Source organism: Camellia sinensis, chromosome 11 (genome assembly GCF_055761805.1).
Source record: "Camellia sinensis isolate YWXY chromosome 11, ASM5576180v1, whole genome shotgun sequence".
NCBI lineage: Eukaryota > Viridiplantae > Streptophyta > Magnoliopsida > Ericales > Theaceae > Camellia > Camellia sinensis.
In genome coordinates this window covers 118,011,368-118,037,775 of record NC_138971.1, presented here as the reverse complement: position 1 = coordinate 118,037,775, position 26,408 = coordinate 118,011,368, and the positions used below count along the sequence as shown (strand labels likewise).

General features: G+C 34.9%; 2 long non-coding RNA genes across 2 annotated transcripts; one reads left to right on the top strand and one right to left on the bottom strand.

Annotated features, from left to right (window-relative positions):
- The first annotated feature begins 8,643 nt into the window (after nucleotides 1-8,643).
- On the top strand, nucleotides 8,644-20,490 carry LOC145802095 (uncharacterized). Its single transcript, XR_014344377.1, has 2 exons — nucleotides 8,644-9,062; nucleotides 20,249-20,490. It is a non-coding gene; the product is annotated as an uncharacterized LOC145802095 (long non-coding RNA).
- Nucleotides 8,699-11,803, bottom strand: LOC145802096 (uncharacterized). The gene is made up of 2 exons (XR_014344378.1): nucleotides 11,484-11,803; nucleotides 8,699-9,172 (listed from the first exon to the last, which is right to left on the bottom strand). It is a non-coding gene; the product is annotated as an uncharacterized LOC145802096 (long non-coding RNA).
- Nucleotides 20,491-26,408: the final 5,918 nt, after the last annotated feature.

The window sequence follows — 26,408 nt, the reverse complement described above, 5'->3', positions numbered from 1 at the left end:
CCTTTATTACCCTTACTCTGCCACGTGTCAAACTGTAACTGGCTTTTACAAAATATGTAGCCAACAATTATATAGAAATGTTTAGTTCAGAATATGGTAAGAAGATGAGGGATTTAGGTCTATTGACAACTGTCATTAACAGATGTTAGGTGTGTTTTAGTTTACAAATCACATGGGATTATGTGCTTATTTCTCAATGCCAGGGGATTATTTTGCAAATTTAGAAGTTGAATTTTGGTGGGTCGGGTAGTTATATGTTGTTAGTCATGGCAAAGAAGAGAAGGATGAGTTAAAAATGAGAGAGGTACACATACATATAATATAGAGAGGTTTAATTTAGAAGAAAATAAGATTATGAGAGTATTTAGGTCCATTTACATATGTTGTTAATAGATTTTAGCAGTGTGTTTTAGTCTACAAATTTGTGCATGACCCAAATCACGGGGAGTAAAGTGAAATTTACTCTAATAAAATAAGGGAATTTGAATTGTTTACTACTCTTTGCTTTGGTATGTCTTCCAGAGAGCAAGGATCCCATGTCCTCAAATATTCCAGTCCTTCTGTCCCAAATCACTCACAACCATTGGATCATATGAGAATCCCAAGACATATCCAATGGTTGTGAATGATTTGGGACATGGGGACAAGCATATTTGGGGACAGGGATCCTTAGGCGTCTTCCAGATTCAGATCAATTAGTAATTAAATACGAACACATTCCAACCAATTTCCAAAAAAATATAAATTTTTATCAAATTTGAACTAGTAACTAATTCCAATGTCTTCCATGTTTGCAAGAACATATATTGACAAAAAATGTCCATTCACTGGCGATGTTTCTATCAAGGGTTGCATACTTGCTGGAAGCTGCCACAGTGCCAAGATGATGAGAACAATCATTGTTTGACAGAACTACCTTCATGTTGTCAAGAAATACCAAAGGCAAGACCGATCACTTTCATTTTAATCGATACTATTTTTTCTACCTTTTTATGAAAATTTTCAAATGTGTGATCAATTTTTTTTTTAATAAATAAAAGTTAATATTATTAACAAACAAGTATCAGGGTGATACTAACAAATACACTGACAAAGAATCAACTGAAAAACAAAAATAAGCAAGAAGAGTATCTATAAAATCCACAAAACCAAACAAATCTGGGGACACTTTCCCTAACACCCAACTATACAAAAACACTAAAAATTGATCCTTCAAACGAGTCACTGATTCTTCTTCTCCCTGAACAACTCTCCCGACTTCTAACTCATTTTCGTTAAAGCACAACAGTCTACAGTCAACTCACTGATTACACTCCAACCAAATCATTCATATCAGACACAAAGGTGCCAAAGCACACACCTTCCTATGCCTCTTTCCAACCCTACCCCCTCTACAACTATGAAGGACACCCTCAACACTTCATTGTTGTACCCAAATCACATCAAACAAATAAAAATTCAACACCCAAACCGAACAATGAAGAAGAAGATGAGACACCGACTCCGCGTCCTTATGATACATACATTACCAATTGACCATAATCTGCCGACGCCAAATAAGAGTATCAATAGTGAGAATCCTATCCAACATCGCCGTCCACGCAAAGAATGCTAACTTGTGTGATTATTGTTGTCAAATTGTGAATTGTAAATCATGAATCGTAATGGTAATGTTCACTTTATATAGCAAACAAAACCAAACGAAGCCTTAAGTCCCACAAAATGGGGTCGGCTACATGAATCCTTCTTCTCCACTTGACTCTATCCAAAGTCATTTGGTTAATCAAATTAAAGAGGTTCATATCTCTATTTACTACACTAGTCCACTTCAATCTAAGTTTGTCCTTTCCCTTAATACTTCCATCTATCGCCACTATATCGCATCTCTTCACCACTACCTCTGTTAGTCTTCGTTGTATATGACCAAATCATGTCAATCTATTCTCTCTCAACTTATCTTCTATTGGTACTACTCCTATCCATTCTCAAATATACATTCCTAACTCTATCTTTTCTACTCTTGCCACACATCCACCTCAGTATCCTCATCTCAGTAACACTTATCTTATCTATATGTTGTTTCTCAGTTGCCCAACATTCCCACCAATACAACATCGCTGGTCTAATAGTCGTTCTATAGAACTTCCCTTTTAGTCTAATAAGTACTCGTTTATCGCACAGTACCCTGGACGCACTCTACCACTTAAGTCACCCTGCCTTAATTGTATAGACCACATCCACTCTAACCACCCCAGCTATTGTGATAATCGATCATAAATAACAAAAATACTCACTCTTAGGTAGTTATTGGTTCTCTATCTTTACTTCCCATTTGCTTCCATTATTATTGTTACTAAAATTACACTCCATGTACTCTGTCTTAGTTCTACTTATCCTAAATCCATTAAATTCAAGTGTTTCTCTCCAAGTCTCCAACTTAGTATTAACTCCTTCTCTAGTGTCATCCACTAACATGATATTATCTATAAAAAGCATACACCGTGGCACATCATCTTGAATATTTATCGTCAATTCATCCATAACTAAAGTAAAAAGATATTGACTTAAGGTTGATCCTTGGTGTGACCCTACAATAATTAGATATTCACTTGTCTCTCCAGCAGGTGATCTAATAGTGATCACCACACCGTCATGCATATCCCTAATCACATCAATGCAACCTTTTGTCATCACTTTCTTCTCTAACACTAACCAGATTATATCCTAAGGTACTCTATCATATGTTTGCTCAAAATCGATAAAAATCTATATGAATGTCTCTTATTTACTTTATATAGCACAATATATAATTATATATGTGTATATGCATATAACAATACCCACATTATGTTAAAAATGAAATAAATATTAATATAATTAAATTATGTGTATTTATATACATAATTTGCATAAATCATTATAACTAATTGATCTCTCTATTGCAAAAATGATGTCATTTCATGCAGCATATACACACAAATTTTACGATTCGCTCAATTTAAAAGTCAATGGCACGAATTAAATTGTTTTGGTTGAAACTTATCGAATCATAAATCGTGAGGTTCTAACAACCATGTGTGTGATTTTTCCAGCTCACATATCCCCTTGCTTCCTTGTGAAAGAGGGAGACCATGTTATTATTGGTCAATGCAGGTTTGTCTTGAAGCTCTACTCTTTCATTGAATTTTTGGAGGATATACTTATTTCTTGGTAACCGTGTACGATTATGTCCCTCTTTGCAGGCCATTGTTGAAGACTGGGAGGTTTAATGTGTTGAAAGTGATTCCAACTGGTTCTTCTGGTGGTGGAAAGAAGGAATTTACAACAATGTGAGTTTAGTGGATCAATTTTTTGTAGTGGTAATATGATGTAAAGTCAACTATGGACTACGACATTAGATTGTGCAACTTCAGTTAGAGTGTTTCTTTTGATGTGTTCTCTTAAGGTTTGAGTTTTTGTATGTGGCGAATTTACAATTTTCTCAATTTCTACCAGTCATATAACTCAAGTGTGCAATGTGGTGAAGTTGTCATTGTTTGCTAGATAGTAGTTTGTCCCTTCGGAAACATTGCCTCACATAGTATACATTTCTCTCGGATTATTGGCATTGCTTCTTGTATTATACATTTCTCTGGGATGATTGTTGTTATTAGTGAATCAGTTGGATTTTATGTGGAGCGGGGTATTTCTTGTTTGTGTTGTCTGTGATTAGATTTATTGGCTAGAATATATATTATAGGCCAGCTAAACTGTAAAATTGTTGGTAGTCTAGTAGTAAATTGTAGCTTAACCTCACAAATGCGGTTTTTTCTTTTTTTCCCTTCCCCTTTTTTTGAGAATAACTAACCATATATGCTCTTCTTTTGGACCTTGAGCTGGCATTGACCTATGTTACAAATAAAGTAGCACCCCGGTTGGCATTAAACCACTTGGATAAGTGTATGGCATCACTTGGATAATGGTATAGGATATATTGTACATTTTGTAACTCCCTCAAAATAATACATAAAATCCATCATTTTAGACATGCATTGATATAAAAGAAACCAACTATTTCTATTCATCAAAGTAATTCTTACAACTGTATTACATGTTAACAACAAAAGCAAATGCCCTATGGGCTTACAGCTTTCCAAGTCAACCCTTGGTTACACAAAAGAAGAGTACTAACTCTATACAAAATAAGCCCTTGGCTTGATGTACATGTAATACAAACAAATTAATCAAAAAAAAGAGTCTTCAACTCTCATCGTCATCCAAGCTATGTCCTTGGAGGCGGCATGCTACCTGTACCTGAAAGTAATGTCCCATAAAGGGTGAGCCAACGCCCAGTAGAGATATGCTAAACACAGTATGAGCAATGACTAAGACATTAGCAATTGATAAATGTTCAATTTCCATAAACCAATTCATAACCCATTTCCATTTCACTTCAATTTCCATTTCTTATCAATTTCACAATTTACATCAACGGCTCAGAACCTGGCCAACCACTTATATGAGACAATGACTCATGTTAAACATTTCCCATTTTACAATAGATAAACATACTAGTTGTATCAATGTCTCAACAGATAAGCATACAAGCTGTATCCACATTTCAACAGATATGCCTATTAGCTATATCAACACTTCCAATGACAAGCATATGAACTGTATCAACATTTCCAAAGATAAGCATATGAGCTATATCAACACATTATCTGATAAGCATATGAGCTGTATCAGTAGAGTCCATCCCCTATCTCCTCCCAAACAATATCCGGTTTAGAGGTCCATCCCCTATCTTCCCCTAAACCGTGGAGTACATTCCCTATCTCCTCTCTCACACACAACGTATATACACATAGATCATATACACAATCAATCAATACATAACGTTAATGTATTCTATCAACCGTCATACTCTATGACATATCCACTTGATTAGTTTTAGTTTGCCTAATCATCATGCATTGTCTACAACAATCAAAACTACCCTCCACCGGTAGCCCAAGCAATTATTTCTAAACAGATAATAAAAGCTCCAACAGATAAAATATCAATGTTTTCAAAAGTGAGCGATTTATAAATCCAACTCCATCATTTCACAACATAATGAGCCAATTTCATTATTTCCAACTCAATTCCATAAGTCCACAATTTTTCCAAATTAATTATACCAATTAATTTATTCAACAAATTAGGGTTTTCTACCCCATTTCCCAATATTGACCCAATGGCCTATATATCAACAACCAATCAACAAAATCATTATTTTGAAACCCATAATACATATTTTTGAATCAAAATAACAAAACCCCTTTTCAACATTTTCAAACCCTAACTTCCCAAATTAACGATTTAACAAAATACCCAAATATCTAAGTCAAAACCCATAGTTGTGAGTAGGAATCCCTACCTCAAATTTGGAGCTCAAGGGAAGAAGATGACGAAACTCAATGTGCTCCAAAACTCAAAATTTTCGGATCAAGGTAAAGCCCTCAACCCAGCTTTTGTAAAGACCAAAGGTGAGGAAAACACCCTAGCTAGATCAATACTTAGAGAGAAGTTATGGTTTTAGAGAGAGGAGCTCTCAAATGGCTTTTTGGAAAAGTAAGAGAGAGAGAGAGAGAACGTAAAAAGTGATTTTAAAATGCCCAGCTGCCAACTGATATACGCCATTCCTGCTCGAGCGGAGAACACAACGCTCGAGCACCAAGAACAAAAATCTGGACACGCTCGAGCGCCAAGACACAAGAATAAAGCACATCCGCTCGAGCGCGAAAACCAGTCCGCTCGAGCGTAGATTTCCCCCTCCCGGAACTTACACCCAAAAAGTACTACCCGCTCGAGCGCAGGAAACCCGCTCGAGCGTAGAAATCACCCCTGCAGAAGTTTTGCAGGGACACAAAATACTGGGGGCGTGCAATCCCCGCTCGAGCGCAAGAATACCCGCTCGAGCGGACCGCCTAAAAATTGGGCAACAAGGAATTGAAACCAAGACCTAACCAACCTGTAATAACCCTGCCCAAAACATCCTAAAACTCAAACAAATGGAATTAAAGGACAACAACAAGATAGATACAACTACCACTCCACGGAACCGAGTCCGGAATACAACAGAATAGTAAAGGGACAACCGGGATCGTTATACATTTTTTCATCAATTTTTCCATTTGAGTTGAAGGGACATGATTTCAAGGTATTGGCATAATACCAATAGATTTTACCAACTATTATGTTTTCTTGTTCTTTCTATCCATTGTCTTTCTCTTCCATACTTGCTAATAAAATGATCTGAATTCATGATTGGTGTCCGCCACAAAGCCATAATTATCACCATTCATTGAGTAACTTAATTTTGCAGCGGAGAAGACAACTTGGTTGGGTTAGTGGGAGGTAAGCTTTGTGGATTTAATAGTTCTTGTGATTTTTTATTGGTATGTTATACTACGTGAGATGATATTACTGTTACATTCTATTTTTTCTTGCTAGAGATGGAAAAGCAAAAGTCTTGAGCTAATAATTTAAATTACAAAATCTAGGGTAAATTAAAATATACTCTCAAAATTTGCTTAAAATATTAAGGGTAAATTACAAATACACCCCCTGAGGTTTGTTTAAAATACGAATTGTCCCCTGTGGTTTGAAAAATTATAAATACCTCATTGTCAGAATTTTTTATTTAACAGAGTTAATTGAAAAAGTGAAATTTCTAACTGTTTACCTATACAATAATAAAATTATCTGAATTATTAATTGAAATAAAATTTTAACATTATTAAAAATTATTAATTAACTTGATGATTTATTAATAAAAGCACATATTTGTTATGAAATTAGAAACCTTAAGAGGCGGGATGTAATTTTTGAAACCTCAAGGGGAATCGATAATTTCGTTAAACCTCAAGGGAGGTGTAGGTAATTTGCCCAAATATTAATTATTCTATATAGTTTTAGAAATTACATCTTATCATTTTAAATTTATAATCGCATAATAAATTAATCGTTTCATTAATTAGTTATTAAGTTAATTAATATTTTTTAATGATGTGTTAAAAATATATTTTAATTAACAATTCTGATAATTTTATTATTGTATAGGAGTATAGTTAAGATTTTTTTTTATTTTATTTTATGAACTCTATTAAAAGATAAATTTTGACAAAAAGTATTTATAATTTTCACAATCATAGACGATAAATTGCGGAGAACTTTTCTCAAACCTGCATGAAATGGAAAACTATTTTCTGGAATAACATTTACTAGCCTATTACCCGTGCTATGCACGAGATAATTATAGATATTTATATTTGTTTTAGATTTTTTTTAATATACAAATTATTTTTTTAGACTTTTTACAAAAATAATTTAACAATCTTATACTAATCATAGTGTATGGGAGAAGTTGAAAAGGGCGCTACAGTAACTATGCATCGGTTGTATCTATAATTATTTGTATGATGGAATTTTGACCAAAGCTCTCAAAAGGCATGTGAATTGGAAAAAGTTAATAAATACTGATCAGGAGATTTTGACATAATCAATAAATGTAGGCATATGGAAAGACATGTGGATTGGAACAATTTAATAAATGCTGATCAGGAGATTTTGACCAAATCAATAAATGTTGAGTTTTTTTTTTTAATTCAAAAATTTAGAAAATTAAGATTAAGATATTGGAGCTTCCACAAGACTTGGGGGTTAGAAACCCCCTTTTCCTTATTTCCTTACTAGCCTATCACCCGTGCTATGCACGGGATAATTATAGATATTTATATTTGTTTTAATTTTTTTTAATATATAAATTATGTTTTTTAAGATTTTTTTATAAAAATAATTTAACAATCTTATCACTAACCATAGTGTACAGGAAAAATTAAAAAAGCTACTGCAGTAACTATGCACGGGCTGTATTTATAATTATTTGTATGAGGAGATTTTAAATGCTAATCAGGAATTTTGACCAAATCAATAAATGCAGGCATGTGGATTGGAAAAAGTTAATAAATGCTGATCAGAAAATTTTAACCAAATCAATAAATGCTGAATTTTTTTTTTAAATAAAAAATTTAGAAAATTAAGATTGAGAGATTGGAGCTCGCTTGGGGTTTAGAAACCCCATTTTCCTTAATATATTTACAATTATCAATATATGTGAATTGCGATTTTTAAATATTTTTTTTAAATGTCTTATTTTTTTCCTTTTTTATATTATATTAAAGTTTAATATTTTGATAATAATCATATGTGTTGGACTTTTTAAGGAATTAAATGTCTTCTTTTTTTATTATATTATATTAAATTTTAATATTTTGATAATAATTATACGTGTTGGACTTTTGAAGAAATTTTTTTTATGCATGTTGTTAATGCATTAAAGTGTTATTATGAGAGATAATAATCATATATTTTGGGACTTTTCAAGGAATTCATATGTGTTGGATTTCAAAGAATTTTTTTATGCTTGTTCTTAATGCATTAAAGTGTTATTATGAGGGTAAGACTTAGGGGTTGTGAGAAGTTAATAAATGCTAAGGTTTTTTTTTTTTTTAAATAAAAAAATCAGGAAATTTAGATTGAAAAATTGGAGCTCCCACAAGGCTTGGGGTTAAAATCTTTTTTGCTTAATATATAGTATAAATATATGGATATAGATATAGATATAGATTGCTTGTTCTTTGTGCTTTCTCCCAGGCACATAAATGACTTGGTATGATATGAATTCTTTTTTGGCCTTCAAATTCAAGCAGGGGCAAATGTTTTCTAAAAGTTCCTCGTCAATAGAAACAAAAAAGTTCCAAAGCTCCTCGTACAAACTTCCCACCTTGCCTATTTCCCAAAGCTCTTCCCTGCCAAATTTTGTTGCAGATTTTGGGTTAGCCGCGTGGAATTCAGATTAGCTATGCCGACAATGAAGAAGAAAACAAATGTTACCCCTTCGAACAACATATATATATACATATCTTGTGGATGGAGTTGCTGTTATCCTGTTCTTCTCATCACTGTCAGTGCTGTTGCTGCCGTGACGCTGTCAAAATTGGGCATCCAAAGCTTTGCTCCTACCGTTGAAAATCCTGGTAATTACATCCGTAATTTCATGCCTACTATTTACAAATGTGTTGAACAATATTTACCCACACTGTTTTCCACCGCTGCCCACATGTTTGTGGCTTCTTTGTTTTCACACCTGCACACCATGTGTTTGTCAATATGTCTCAGTAAACAAAGACTTTTCCAGGAATCGTAAAGAAGGAGGAAAATTCCAACATTTCCAAACCATCCAATTTCCAACCCCATTCAAACAAAGACAATGATTCCTAAGTTACGAAATTTTTATAGATAAAAAGACAGTTTGATTTTTTCGAAGTCCACATCCTTGAAGGTTTACTGATGCTTGGTCTGATAACAACTATGATGACAAGAAGATTCAAAAAAAATTATTAGAAGGCACAAAGTAAATAGTTATAGAATACTTTTACTACTACAGGATCATACACAATGAGAATTGTCATAAAAGGTTTAAAGAAATAGAAAAGGGACAATTCAACCACCTATTCATACAGACTAGATATTCCTGATTAAAGAATAGCTTAACAATCCTTTATTTCATGCTAAATCATGTAAATCATAAACTGACAGAAATCAAACGTAACTTAAATTAAAAACAAATAAATAAGAAGAAGAAAAAAGAAAGAAGTCTTTATCACTTGAGTGAAGCCCAAAGAAAAATCATAAGAGATAAAATATGATATTCCAGTTGCCTAAAGAAAGAAATTCTACAATTAAAGATTCTGATAGAAGCTAAGGTCATGATTTGGAAGGGAAAAAAACAAGGCAGCTAAAGGCATGGTCTTCACAAAACCAAAAATGTTTGTTGATTCACAAATTGAGCTTTATATGAACACAATAACGCAAAAAACTCTTTAATTCGGGCAGAACATCAACAAAAGCTTTGAAATCATCATAACAGTAACGAAGAACAAAGCAAAAACAAATTTTCTTTATAAAAAAAAGAAAAAAGAAAAAGGAAAAGACAAATCACAAGCCATTACAAAATTAAAATAAAAAAGAAATTCTCTGGATGTACTCTGTAACATGAGGGAATTGAAATTGAAATAGAGGAATGAATTCGGAAAATCTTCTTTCATTATTGTTGTTTGATCTTCACGCTTTTTAGGCCTATGAATCCCAAAAGTCTGTACATTTGAGATTTGGAGACTCGAAGAGCACTCAGTAATGTAAGATCTAAATACCTTTTCACTAAAAAATCCAAAAATTAGTCTTCCAAGCAATCAAATTTCATTCTCCTGTTTATGTCAGTTCATTTTAAAACTACCAAGATTGAAATTAAATTATTTTGAAACCCAACTGATCAAGAAGATGCAATTAAAAACCCTATACAAATTCTTGAAGAAATCATCAATTCAGACTAACTTTGAAAGACTCCCATCATCTCATTAGCCCTGAAGTTTTTTGGCTGTATAAAAACCTAAAGCATAGCTCAATTTGGCATTATTATTTAAGCAGCTTTGAACGATTTACAGAGCCAAAGATATTAAAAGGAAGAAGATAAAGGAAAACAACATGAAAACTTGCAACAATGAAAGCCTAAATAACCAGAAGAAGATTAGTTATTTATAAAGAAAACAAGAAAAACAACCCCAAAGCAAATCTGATTACAAAGTAACCCATGCATGAAATTAAGGATTATAAAATAAATTTGCTCCTTGTCTTCAATGGGGTGTAAGTTTTCTTTGGGTAAATGGATTAGATTTGTTTTGATTCTAATAGCAATTTCTGGAACTACATTAAGTTTTCATCTGAGAGAATGATCTTCATTTGTACAATTTTTATTGTTTAATGGATCAAAATGTATGAAATTATGGATAGAGGTAAGGTGGTATTTGCTAATAATTAAAAAGATCTCAATGTAATTGATCTACTTTCTATTCAACCTTTTAGATTAATTTTTATATCTTTAGTTTAAATATTATACATATCTTAAGTCCATAGAGTTCACAAGTGATCCAATTAAATAACCAAAAACAAAGCAATCAAGTTTGATTCCCTGTTTATGTCAGTTCAATTCAACTTAAAACTACCAACGTTGAAACCAAAAAAAAAAAAAAAAAGAAAAAAAAGAAAAGAAAAGGAGCAACCCAAAAAGCCTAATAAAAATGGTCAAAAGATTCATCTCATTCTCTCAATTTTATATGACCAACCAATAACTATGTATCATAAATCTTTGGCGAATTGGAGTTACTCTCAAATGAGTTTTCATCTAAAGTGGTTCTGGTGTGGAGTTTGATATCTATATGTTTTGAATTTGGATTTGGGTTTGGGTTGTTGTCTTTGGTGTGAATTTTTTGTTTTGTTGTTGTGAGTAGCAGTGTAGTGCCTCAAGCTTAAAAGGAAATCCAGCTTCAAATCATGAATCATAAGCCTACTAAATAATTTGGAATCACAAATTCCTGAAGAAATCATAAATTCGAACTCACTTTGGGTTTTAAAATAATTTGGTATCGGCTAGCACTAGCACTAGCCGGGTCATGTAAAATTCTTTTTGGTGTCATCTCACCCAGATATGCCGCATGTGAGCTGACTGGAGTTCCAAAAACATGTGCCAGCTGCTGTGGCTTCATATTCCATGAATTGCTATTGCTCTGCTGAATGTTGTGAGATTGTCAGATGCTTAGAGTGATGATATTTCTAACCATGGATTCAGCAAATGTATTTATAGGGGGGAGAAAGGTAAATAAGTTGGTGGATCTTAAAGTTTAGTTGGAGGATGAGTCATGTATGCCTCATCCACATGAATAAAAAGCACACAAGTCAAGGCTTTTTATAAAGAAAGATTGATGTTGGGTAGGTGATGTGTCTGGTTTCTTTTACAAAGAGATTTGCAATAAGCTCCAAATCTTCTTTTTTTCGAGATGGTTTTTACATTTAATGGTTTCTCAAAAGTTCCTTTAAAACTTACCAAGCAATGGTTCAATCTTTTTTGATTTCTGAAGTAACTCTTAAACCTTCTGTTTTTTGGAAAAGAAAAATCTTACAAAGAATTGGGAAATCATACTCTTTGTGAAATTGGTCACTAAAACTAAAATAATCTAATTAGTTGGAGCAGCATTTCAACCATACAATCCCAGAAAAGCAAGAAACATTGTCTGCTTAGGTTTTGCTGATTGTGTGTGAAAGTGTGAATTAAGCTTTTTGAGCTAATATTTTAGTGCTACAACAAAAAGCAAAGGCTAAACACACCAAACTTGTCAAGTGAACCAAAATTGTGGTCCCACAAGACAAACATCTACCTTCCCTACATGCATGTTATGCAAGACAACACTCCAACTAATCTCCAAACAGAGCTTCTAACATAGGTATTCATTTTAAAACTTCTCCATGCATCCAAAATGACTACTATAGCAATACAAACAAATTGTGTTTCCTTCAGTCTTCTTAGGTAAATAGAAAAAAATGTTTGACAGTACTGAAACACAGTATGGAAGAGACACTCTCCTTCACCCACCTCCTGAAAGAGACAAAGGTTTCCTACTCAAAGTTAGAAAAACACCAGCTGACCACAAATGTAGCATCATTGAAGAGAGTTACAAAACTATTCCAAAGCCAAACATCCCAAAATCCAACACATTTTCCAAGCAATAAATCTTCTATGAAATTTGACACGCGAATAATAAATACTTAAACTCAGTAAATTTTCAAATTTGAAAATTAAGTACCTATAATTTGCTGGATTGGAAATTTTTAGTACTTCACATGCCCTATCCTTAGAAACCACAATTATGGATAAAACTTTGAACTCTCAAACCCAAATATGCCCACACAAGTAAAAGAAAGAAAGGCACAAAATTTTACCACGCAAAATTAAAAATATTGTACATCAAAAAAGCCAAGGATGTATCTATGCACATTATACATAATTACTCTAACACAGAGTACTTCTTCTGCTTCTTACCTTTTGTAAACAAATTCTCGCTGTACATATCTACTATAATGTATGAATTTTGTTCCTTTCAATTGTTAAAAAAAAAATTTATTACTATGAATTTCATTATAGAGATTCTATACAGCTTATTTTATACCATAAAAAGACAACTCAATCAAATTGATTGAATTTTTCTTCAAACAATTAACATTCTGCCCCCAGTACCACGACCCCCACACAGTAATTTAGAAAAATTAGTGAGAGTTTCTTAGAAAAACTGAAGAAAATGAACCAACTTATTGAAATTGATTGAAATTTTAATTTTCAGTCATTTTTTCATAATATACGAGCTGTTTTAGTTTTGAAAATTTGAATACTAATGCAAACTGAATTGATCGAAAATTATATTTAAATACTTTTATATTTTCATTTTTTGAGCATTGTATGAGAAGAAGTGACTAATATAATATATGTTTGTGATGAAAACTAGTGAAACATTTATAAAGCAACTTTCATACATTTTCTTCATTTATTTTTAATGTAAAATTCTATAAACTTTTATAAAATCCTTTAAAACATCAAGTAAATCCCTCTTCTACATCAAACCCACATATTGATAAAATTAAACAATAGTATATGGTCTATACCAGTTTTTCAATCATCAAAACCAAAAAGATCGATTTGTTATTAAGTCCTCGTTTGGTTTTCTCATTGGGGCTAAAAAAACACAAAAACACAAAATATGCTATATAAGCCGGTAAGACAAAATGTCACATTCAAACCATAATCATTACACTTTTTTTCTCACAAAAGTCAAAAAAGCCCAAAAACAAAAATCAAACGAGGCTAAAAAAGCCCCAACACAAAAAAGTTGGCTATCGTAGCCAATGCCAAACGAAGCTTAAACTTATTCTCAACACTGACCGTACTGATCTAAACTGATTACACCCCTAGCAATTTCTAGAGGAGTTTGAAGAAAGTTTCCAAGTAATTATAGCCCAAAGCGATTCAAAATTTTAAGCATTTTTCTTGTGATATTCATCGTTTTGGGCTCTGTTTGGCAAGTATTTAAAATGTTTAAAAAGTTGTTAAAAAAAATCAAAAAATCAAAAAATCAAAAAGTCATTTGAAAAAGTCAAAGATTCTTCAATTTAGTTTTGATTGTTTTCTATAAAATAAATGTCAAAAAATCATTTTTACACTTCAATTTGTTTTTATTAACTTGTCATAAGAGATAAGTTTTTCTTATTGCTTTTTGATGGGTTGTACAAAATGAGCTAGCTTATAAGATATAGGCTCTGTTTGGTGGAGCTTTTTTTTAAGTTAAAAGCTGATTATCAAAAAGCAGAAACTAAAAGCACCCCTACCCCAGCTTTTATAGCAATCCCGGTTTTCCCTTCTTTGTTTATTGTATTCCGGACTCGGTTCCGTGGGTGTGCTATTGTCATATTCTCATTTCCATCCTTTACTCTTTGTATTTGAGTCTTGGGTCGTGTTGGTGTAGTCACCCCATTTTTGACCGTCCTTAAGACTTGGACGTCATCGTTTGAACACTTGATGATCATCCTTGTTCATGTTCGTCTTGAGTTCTCAGAGGTTTCGGTCGCGCGCCTTGCCTCAAGACCTCTCGACTTGTTTGTTTTGTGCTTGGTTGTATACCAAACACTTGTGTTTTGCTTCTGAGGGCAGGGAATGGCTTGTTGGCCATCCCCACACCTCACCGACCTTGGCTTGAGGCCACCGGCCTAGTTTTCTTGCTACCGGCCAAATATTTTGGTTGGTCGGCAGTGTTTTTGGTTGGCCGACCATTTTTGTTGGTCAATCGGCCATATTTTCCAGTCGACCCCTGTTCATCTGCTTTATGCAGATGTTTAGCTGGCACGTACAATTCACCCCCTCCATACACGTGTATGGAGGGATTTGTCTCTCGCTTAGCTTGTTTTAGAAGCTTTGCAAGATGGGAATTCTATAAAGAGGGAGCTTCTTCTCCCTTCTCAATGGTTCCAGAGGTTCTAAAATTTAGGGTTAGAGTTCATATATCTCTCTCTATATCTCTCTCTCTCTCTATATATATATTTGTGTGTGTATTTGTGACCAAAAGTGTGTTTTGTTCACATTTTTGCACTAAAACACCTAGTGTTACACCATCCTTGAGTTGCTGAGGTGCTAAGGAGTTGGGTTTGGAGTTCTTGGGTTGTTTTGAACTCAGAAAAAGTGCTGGAGTGGTGTTCTTGAAGAAAGTCTACAAGGGTGAGAAACTTACCCTTTTATTCCCCATTTTGGCACAAGTTTTTAGCCTACCTTGTATCTGTTTTTAAGCTTAGTGTATAACTGAGAAAAGTTCTTTTTTTACTTTCTTTTGAACTTTGTTTGAGGTCACTTTGAGGTTTGGGGTTGTCTCCCCCCTCCAAGGCCTTGTTAGGCCTTGTTTTAGGCCACACCTTTTGGCCATTGTTTTGGTCTTTGCATGACCTCTCTACCACTAAAATCCAGAGGATTTTCAGTGGTGGAGAGGTGGTTTTGAGGTCCTAAATAGGAGAGGGTTGTCCCCTCTCCATATTGTCTTTAATGCTAGCATAAGTGGCTTGTGTTGTAACTTGTATGCCTAGCTTGCTTTAGCTTCATTTCAGTAGGTATTAGGCTTTATTTTGCCATGTTATACCTCTATTTCAAGTTGGTTTAGACATGCCATGTATGCTTCATACACTTGTCTTGTAATCCCATGTTTTAGCCTTAACATGCATCATGTTGTAACATGTGTTTTTAGCATGATTTTGGTTCAATCTCATGAAGCTTCTAGCTTTGTTTTAACATGCTAAAGCTCTGATTTTGGTTGTTTTGGTCGTCCATGACTTGCTTTATATAGCTACCATGCAACCTAGCTTGTATGCTTTGAGTGTTGGCTCCTCTAGCATGCTCCATTTGGATCATTTCAATGGTTTGGCACCACTTATAATGCTATTTCAGTCCATATGTTATGCTTGTATGCTTGCATTTATAACTCCTTTAATGCTTTAAAGAGTTAGGGTTTTATGCTCCATGATTGTGTCATTGTGTATGCCATCATGTCTAGGCATTTGGGATGCCATCTAAGTGGGTTTTTGGGCTCATTTTAGCATGTCATATCTCTGATTTTGGTCACCTAAATCATGCCATGTTTGGTTGTCTTGGGTGTAGTGTAACACCTCTTTGGTGGCCTTGTATGCCTCATGCCTTGCCCCTTTTGTTTTAGCTTGTTTTAGCTTTGGCCATTGCATGTTTTAGGCTTACTTTGGCATGATTTGGAACTGTTTTGGTCCACTTTGGTCATTTGCTTCATGTGTCACATGATCATGGTTTGAGTCTTTGGGCTAGGTTCAAGCTTTTTGTGCATGACTTGTTTGCATTATTAGGTTGATTTGGCATCATCCTTTGCATGTTTTTAGAGCATTAAAATGCTTACCATATGTTCATGTTTGTCCCTTTTAAGTGTCCTTAAAAGTTACCCTTTCATGCTTAAGTGTTGGACCATTATATATGCATGTTTATATGTGACTTTGTCCCTCATCCCTTAGCATATTGGCCGCTGATTTGGGCCTATTTGAGAGCTGCCCATTAAGACCATCCTTTGCATGTTGTCGCATACTTGGCCCCTTTGCATGTTGTTGCATGCTATGTATGTTTGTACGTCTAGATGATAGGACTATTAACATGTTGTTTCATGTTTAGGTGATATTGCATTTGGCATGCATCTTTGATTAAGTTGCTTAAGATGTTGTTACATGTCTTGCATGTTTGCATGTTTAAATTGCATCTTGCATGCTTGTTTGCTTGCATACTTGTTACATACTTGCATGTTTGTGTGCTTGTTCACATGCTCATATTGCATGCTTCGCTTGCATGTTTAGGTTGCATAGCATTGAGCATGTTTGCATCCCTTGCCTCTTGACCAATTATGATAGAGGTTAGGGTCTTATATTGTGTGTTTGTGTGCATTGCATTTGACATTGAAATTGCACACTTGGCCTCTTCGGCCATTATGCATTGAAGCGCGTGATTGATGGCCCGAGGGTCAAGGACCACACTCCTTTGAGTTCATAACATGATAAGGAGGGTGTTTGTGCATATATTGCATTGTAAATGCTTTGCCATGCTCTGTCTGTCCTCTGCTGCTGTCAACTAGTGTTCTGCAGGAGGAGATGGCCGGTCGGCAACTTTCAGTGCCGGCCGACTACCAAAATAGTGCCGGTGATCTATTTTTTGGTCGATGACCATGATTCCTTGGCCGGTGGTGTTTCCTCTTGGTCGGTGACCTCCCACAGTGCTCAGGGAGTAGTCCAGAAGTAACCTTGAGACTTGTGCAGTCCTCAGAGGTGCAGAGCAGTGTAAATAGAGGCAACATGAGCATGGCGGTGGATTTCCGAGCGGAGCCAAGCGTACCTGCATTCGTCCCTCTTCCCGAGGCCGTTTTACTGCTTTCAGTAATTTAATTAATTTGTTTAATTAATTAAGGGTCTGTAATATTTAATTAGCTTGTTAGTTAATTAATTTGTATTATTCATTCGGACCCTCCGAGAGAGGGCAATTTTGTAATAAGCATGCATGTGTGTGATGCATGTCTTCCAACCACCATTTCTTTCTCCCTTTTACTTAACCGCTTATGATGGTTAGTTCTAGGGCATGTTTCAATTAGCATCCTTATGCTATGCATGTTTGCATCATTCATCTGCATTGCATGCATCGGGCTCGGCGTATCATACTAACTACATAGCATTTCAAATTCCAAGTTGAATACGTGTATCGAGTTGTTGCATTTCACATGCCATCCTTAGATTAGCCGAGCCTATTCTAGTTGCATTTTGTATGCGATGCATTAGCCATCTTAACATGGACTTGGATCATACATTTGATTACTAACATGTTCCTTGTTTTGGCTCAGAGTACTAGGTAAGCGCTTATGCTTTAGCATACTGCATGTGTGTAAGTGTTGCCATGATAGCATGTTTACCATGAGGCTATGTGCTTATGTGATATAACTGCCTGGATGCCTATGGGTGAAGGTTAGATTACTTGAATTGGATCAATTCATTGAAATCCGTGTTTTAGCCTACTCGAGAGTAGCGAACCTCAAACTATCTTCTAAACAAAACGGATATGCGATGCTTTGTTCCAAATTAGGCAATCTAGTCTATACTTGTGTGTCATGCGCATCACATAGTAATTCTAGGCTAATAACCGGAATAAGAGCACATAATGTTTTCAAAACTCGATGTCATGGTTAGTAGAGGCCGATCTTTGATCGGGCGAGCGGGGGTGCTCACGAAGTGACCTTCCCCAATCGTACCCAAGTTCCCGAGCCGAGGCAACTTTGGTGATGACGGACACGTGGCCTTAGGCATGAGTTAGGGTTTCCTAAATTCTCCCAAAATAAAATATTTAGGTGGCGACTCTGTATCTAGCAAAGCAGTCCATGTTTGACACTTCTTTCTAAAAATCTGTTTTCAAAACGATTTGCTGGATTTGGACTCTTTGGTGATTTATCAATCTTGCATTGCACTTTGCGGGATCAGATTAAGAACCGTGACATTTGAGTTCGAACTCTAGTGAGCCCAAACGAAGAAAACGGGATTCCCTTCCGGGACGTTCGGGGACGTCTACAGTTGGGCAGGTTTGAAACAAGTTGGTTGTGTTTAGAAACCAAAGGTTGATGCCTAGATTTTGGCCTTCACGCTCGAGCGGGGCTTTTGACGCTCGAGCAGGCCCTTTGTTGTTGCTTCTTTGCTCGAGCAGGCGTTTTGACGCTCGAGCGTGATTATTCATCTCCCAGTATTTTGTTCTACAGGTTATCGGACGCTTGAGCGTCCACTTTCACGCTCGAGCGGGGACCATCGATTGTAAAACTTCTGGAAGTGTGCATCTAGTGCTCGAGCGGCGCTTTTGACGCTTGAGCGTAAGTCTGTGTCTGACACTCGAGCAGGGCGTTCCACGCTCGAGCGTACCTGTTTGCATATCAGTCCGAAAAACAGCTTTTTGGATCACTTTTTCGGCACCTTCTCTCTCTCTCTCTAACTTTTCAAAACCCAAACTTGAGAGCTCCTCACTCTAGACTTCAACTTCTCTCTAAGGTTTGATCTTGTTTGAGCGATCTTCTTCCTTAGTTCCTTTGCAAGAAGTGTGGAGCTTGCCTTGATCTTCATTTCAATCCGAAAATCTTGAAGTTTGGAGCATTTTCGAATTTCTTCATCATCCCTTTGGGTCTCTCCATTTGAGGTAGGGATAACTACTCATTTTTATGATCTTTAACATAGATGTTAGGCATTTTGTATAAATGGTTTGATTTGGGAAGTTAGGGTTTGAGATTTGAAAGATTGAAAAGAGGAGTTTTGTTCCTTTTGAACTATATATGTGTATATGGGTCTTAACATGAGGTTGTGAATGTTTATTAATGATATTTGGACCATTGGGTCAATATTGAAAAAAAATGAGAAAATGCCATATTTGGGTTTTATTGGGTCATTAGTGTAATTAATGACTTTCATTGTGAAATATGAAATTGGGATGGAAATGATGAAATTGGCTTAAGATAAGATCGAATGGTGGAGTCAGATTTATTAATCGCTCACTTTTGAAAATGTTGATAATTTATCTGTTGATGCATTTATTATCTGTTTAGAAATAATTGCTTTGGGCTATCGATGGAGGATAGCCTTGATTGTTGTAGACACTGCATGATGATTAGGTGAATTAAAACTAATCGATTGAATATGTCATTGAATATGACGGTTGGAATAATACATCAAATATGTGTATTGATTGATCATGTATATGATAATTGTTTATATACATTGTATTGTGTGGGAGGAGATATAGGATGTACTCCATGGTTTGGGAGGAGATAGGGGATGGACTCCTAAACCAGATATTATTTGGGAGGAGATAGGGGTTGGACTCCATTGATACAGCAAATATGTGTATCTATTGTGAAGTATGGAAGTGTTTTAATGTGACATTGATACAGCAAATATGTGTATCTATTGTGAAGTATGGAAGTGTTTTGATATGAGTTGTCATCTCATTTAAAAAGGAAGTGCTTTAATATGAGCCGTAGTCTCATTAAATTGTTGGTCAGGTTCTGAGCCATGTTTTGAATTGAAAATTTGATAAGTAAAGGAAAGTGGAATGAAATATGGACATATCTGTCGTGGAATTGGATTGTGTTGTATGTTGGTTTGTAAGAGTTAAACATTTATCAAATGCTAATGTTTTAATTAATGCTCATATTATGTTTAACATATATCTCTACTGGGCGTTAGCTAACCCTATATGGGACAACATTTTTAGGTACAGGTGATATGCCGCCTCTAAAGAAGTAGCTTGGGAGGTTGTATTTTTGTGATTATTTTGTGTATTACATGTATATCAAGCCAATGGCTTATTTTATGTTTTGAGTTAGTACTTTCTTTTTGTAACCAAGTGTTGGCTTGGAAAGTTGTAAGCCCGTAGGGCATTTACTTTTGATGTCAACATGTAATACTTTTGTAACGAATACTCTGATAAATAGAATTATGCTTTATTCTCTTAAATTTATGGATGACTTGAATGTATGATTTATGGGTTTATTTTGAGGGTGTTACTGCTTTCAAATAATTAGCTTTTTTTAGTTTATTTAAGCTATTTCTGCCTAATAAGCTATAAACAGAAGCTGCACCAAACAGTCTGGCATAGACTCCCAAATCAAAATAAGCTATAATCACCAAAAGCTGTAACAAATAGTCTCATAGTCAAATTAGACAAGCACAAGCCACATCATTAAAAGTAACCAGGTAAACATGTCACTTTTTATAGTTATGAGCCAAAATCATATTTGTTCATAACTAAAATCAAATTGATCATAACTTAGTTATGAGCTATCTCATAACCAACACCCTTTGACTCATAATCATGCCACTTTGATCATAACCAATATTACATATTTCATAACCACTATCCACGTAGCTGATATCCACATCTCATAACCACTATCCACGTAGCTGATAACCACATCTCATAACCAACACCCTTTAATTCATAGCCAACCTCGCATATCTTATAGCCAACATCCTTTTGCTCATAACTACACCACTTTGATCATAGTCAATATCACATATCTCATAACCAAATACCTTTTGACTCATAATCACACCACTGTGCTCATAATCAAAATCACATATCTTATAATCACTAATTATCATATATCTCATAACTCATAACTAACACCCTTTGGCTCATAACCAATATCACATATATCGTAACCACTAATCACATATTTCATAACCAACACCTTTTGGCTTATAACTACACCACTTTGATTATAATCAACTTCACATATCTCATAACTAAACACCCTTCGACTCATAACTACAATATTTTGCTCATAACCAAAATCACATGTCTCATGATCACTAATCATATATCTCATAACCATTACCTACATATCTCATAACCAACACCATTTGGCTCATAACCAACATCACATATATCATAATCATTAATCACATATCTCATAACCAACACATTTTGGCTCATAACCACACCACTTTGATCATAACCAACATCACATATCTCATAACCACTACCCATATATCTCATAATCACATCTCATAACTAACACTATTTGGCTCATAACCATATCACTTTGCTCATAATCACTAATCACATATCTCGCAACCATATCTCATAACCAATGCGCTTTGACTCATAATCATACCACTTTGATCATAACCAACATCACATATCTCATAACCACATCTCATAACAAATATCACTCATAACCACTAATCACATATCTCATAACCAACCTCATTTTGGTTCATAACCACCTAACTTTGATCATAACCAACTTAGAACCACTAACTGCATATCTCATAACCAATTTCGATCACATATCTCCATTTTATATTTATTTTAGTCATAATATCTCTACTGAATTTGACTAAATTTTAATAAAGGGTAATATACAAACAATATACATTTTAAAATATCTATATACACACAGACATATATATAAATAATTTGACTAAATTTTAATAAAAAATATGTTGAAAGACGTGATTTTATTTTTTTCTACTAAATCATTGTCCTCTCAAATTTTTTGCCCAACTTTTCCTCTTTTATTTTCCTGTTCTATTTTCTTTCCCTCGATTTGTCCTACTTATGCCTCAAATCTCGTTATTTCTAACTCAGAGTCCTATTTTGCTCAAATTATCAAACGGTCGACGTTGATAGTTCTTCCTTGTTGGATTTTTATTCTTTCAACCTCGATCGTCTCTTTACTCCTGTATCTTTGTACCGGATCCTTGAGCTCATCGCTACTCTCTCTATCTACTTCAACCATATTGATGGTGATATCTCTCTTTCTACTAAATACATCTATCTCAAAACTCTAGTTCATTCACATTAATAAGTCATACATACACAAACCTTCACCTCTAGTTTTGATTCAAAATATTTTGTTTTTTCAATTTGTACACACATGCTCTTGAATGGTTGGAAATGATTTTGGGTATATATAACTTGTGGTGTGTGGCCGCTCGATGGGTATGCAATTAAAATAAAATTTTTGATTTGAATATAATTTTAATTACTTACGAGACACATGTTAGTTACAAGTGACAATTATGCGAGGGTATTTTGGGTAAATAAGAAAAATGTGACATCACACTAGGGGTGGGTTGAAATTTTGCCAGAGCAAGGATTGGGACAAAGAGTTATAGTCAAGTTGGTCCATTTATAAAACAATAATTATAATTTTATAACATTTTAATTATAAAATAAAGTAAAAATATATATAAGACAAAAAATATATATATACCTCTTTGTAGGAGTTAAATTAAAACATTTGTTAAAAATTATTTTCATTTTATTATTTAATTTTATTAACATTCTAAATTCAGTGATATATAAAAAGATTTAAATAAATTAATATACATTCAAGAAAATAAAAAAAAAAATTAATAGTTTATATTTATTGGATTAAGTGGTCGGGCTTGGACTTTGAATTTTTTTAGAGTTGGGCTTGGGATGGTTAGATTAGTCTCGATGTCGGGCCAAGTTCAGGATGACACATATCCCAACTATTCCTCTTTTTCTTTTTCCTATTATATTTTCTTTCTCTCAATTTGTCCTAGTTGTTCCTCAACTCTCTTTATTTCTCACTTAGATTCCTTTACTTCGTTCAAATTATTGAACGATCAACGCTGGTAGTTCTTTCTCGTTGAATTCTTACTGTCAACCTCGATCACCTCTCTCTACTCCTGTGTCTCTACACCAAATCCTTGAGTTTGTCACTGCTCTCTGTGTCTATTTCAACCCTATTGTGGTTGATGTTATGAAACTTTATGCCTTAATTACGACATTTGTGGTTTCTAATAATTTTGAACAATTTTGTTACGCCAATTAGTGATGTGGTTAGGTATTTTGTGTTTTATGTTATGAAATTTTGTAACTTGATTACGATATTTGTAGTTTTTAAAAAGTTTAGATATTTTTGTTACACCAATGAATGGTGTGGTTATACATTTTGTGATTGATGACTACAATACATAAAAATAGACAAATAATTTATATTAAAAATAAATTAAAAATTTAGAATTTAAATTGATAAAATAAAAAATTAATAATTTATTTTTTTATAATACTCAAATCATGATTTTTTTTTAATGGTTACTAAAAAAAATTATCAATTTTATCATAATTTCCCCCCCAAATAATTGTCAAAATTTTGGAACAAACACCCGAAAGTTTGTCCAAATCAAAATTCCCTCTTAATTTTTTTGACAAATGCCTAGGCCTTTTCTTCGGCCCTAAACATTTTGAGATATTACGCTCTCTCTCTCTCTTTCTCTCTCTCTCTCTCTCTCTCTCTCTCTCTCTCTCCGGTCGTCGCCGCTGACCTTAACCACCTCTAAGTAAGTCTGTAGACGGCCCGAACGTCACGGCTCAGCACGCGAAAGGCGCGATATCCATTTTGTTCATTAGCTACTATAGTTTGGACTCAATGTCACGGTTCTGAATCTAATCCCTTAAAGTGCAATGCAAGACTGATAAATCACCAAAGAGTCCAAATCCGACAAATCGTTTTGGAAAACTGATTTTTATAAAGAAGTGCCAAACATGGACTGCTTTGCCAGATACAGAGTCGCCACCTAAATGTTTTTGTTTTGGGAAATTTAGGAAACCCTGACTCGTGCCTAAGGCTACGTGCCCGTCATCACCAAAGTTGCCTCGGCTCGGGAACTTGGGTATGAGAGGGGAAGGTCATGCAATAAGCACCCCCACTTGCCCGATCAAAGGATCGGCCTTTACTAACATGATATATTGTTTTTGAAAATACATGCATTCTTATTCCAATTATTAGCTAGAATTACTATGTGATGTGCACAGCATACAAGTATAGACTAGATCGCCTAAGTTGGAACAAAATATCTCATGTTTGTTTGAAAATGGTTTGAAGGTGCTACTCACAAGTAGGCTAAGACGTGGATTTGCCACCCTCGAGTGGGCTTAGAAAACATGATTTTGCCACTCTCAAGCGGGCTTTAAAACTAGCATTTTAATGAATTGTTTCAATTCAAGCAATCCAACCTTCACCCACAGGCATTCAGGCAGTTATATCATTTAAGCAATTAGCCTCATGGCAAGCATGCAATCATGGCAACACTCACACTCATGCAAGATGCTAAAGCATAAACACTTACAATGTACTCCGAGCCAAAACAAAAGCTAGTTAGTAATCCATGCAAGATCCTAGCTATGTTAAGATGCCTAATGCAACAAATGCAAAAATGCAACTAAAATAGGCTCAGCTATTCTAAGATGTCATGTGAAATGCAACTTGATAACATGTATTCAAATCGGAATTGAAACACAATGCAGTTAGTATGATGCACCGAGCCCGATATATGCAATACAGGTGAATGATGCAAATATGCAAGCATAAGGGTGCTAATTATAACATGACCTAGAACTAATCATCGTAAGCGGTTAAGTAAAAGGGAGAAAGACATGGGGTTGGAAGACATTCACACACTCACGTACACTTATTACAAAAGTTGGCCCTCTCGACAGAGGGTCCGAATAAATAATACAAACCAACTAATTAACTAACTATTCTACCTAATTAATTATTACAAAACCCTTAACTAATTAAACAAATTAATCAAGTTACAAAACTAGCCAAGTATGAAACTAAAACAGGCTGCCACAGCTCTGCCTCGATGTGATTAATGATGCATGCTCGATCGCTTTGCTCGAAAATTCGTTGCCATGCCTCATGTTGCCTCTGTTTGCACTGTTTTACACTTCTGAAAACTGTGCCAACTTCTGAAACACTTCTGATCCACCTCATAGATATGCTGAGAGGCCATCGACCAAATGGTATGGTCATCGGCCAAAGGATAAGGGTCATCGACCACTTTTGAGTCCATCGGCCAAATATTGTTAGCCGATTCGCACACTAGATAGCCGATCGGCCATCTCTTCCTGCAAACTGCTCCTTTTGCTGCAGCAGAGTACAAACAGAGGCATGGCAATACATTTGCAAGAAAATATTGTGCAACTATACCCCTTATCATGTTTGAAGCTCAAATGAGTGTAGTGCTCAACTCTAGAGCCATCAATCACGCATTTCGATGCATGATGGCCAAAGAGGCCGAGTCGCACAATTCAGTGTGAATGAAATGCACAAAAAACACATAAGAGACCTTAACCTCTATCATGTTTGATCAAGAGGCAAGGCATTCACACACAATGCAATGCAACAAGCATGCAAAATCATGCAATGCAACAACATGTAATGAACCAAGCATGTATCAACAATGCAAGCAACAAGCATGCAAAACACAATGCAACCCAAACATGAAAGCTTGATGCAATGTAACAACATTTGAACAACATGCAAAGATGGACTTAAACCAAAATGGACAGACCTCAATCATGCCCAAATCAGTGGCCAAAACATGCAAAACATACATGCACACATATTGGTCCATAAACTAGGCAACAATGCACAATCCTTAAACATGAGCAAGGTGTGACAAACATGAGAATGTGGCAATGCAATAAGCTCTGAAATCATGTGAGGAATGATGCCAAATCATGCACATAATACAAGCATGGCATGCTAGGAGGCTCAAAGCATAAGGCTAGCCAAGGATCTTGTACCAAGGCCACATGAATCAAGCCCCAAAGGGCCAAGGACAACCAAAACAGTCCTAGATCATGCCAAATGAGTCTAAAACATGCATGAACCAAAGCCAAAAAAAGTCAACATGAAAGGCATAAGGCATGATGCAAGTAAGGCCAACAAAGGGATTGCACTACACCTATCAAAACCAAACATGGCATGACTTTGACAACAAAAATCAGAGATGCATCATGGTAAAACAAGACCAAAAATACATTGAAATGATAGCCCAAAGGCCTAAGCATAGAGGCATGCACAATGACCCACTCTTAAGGTATA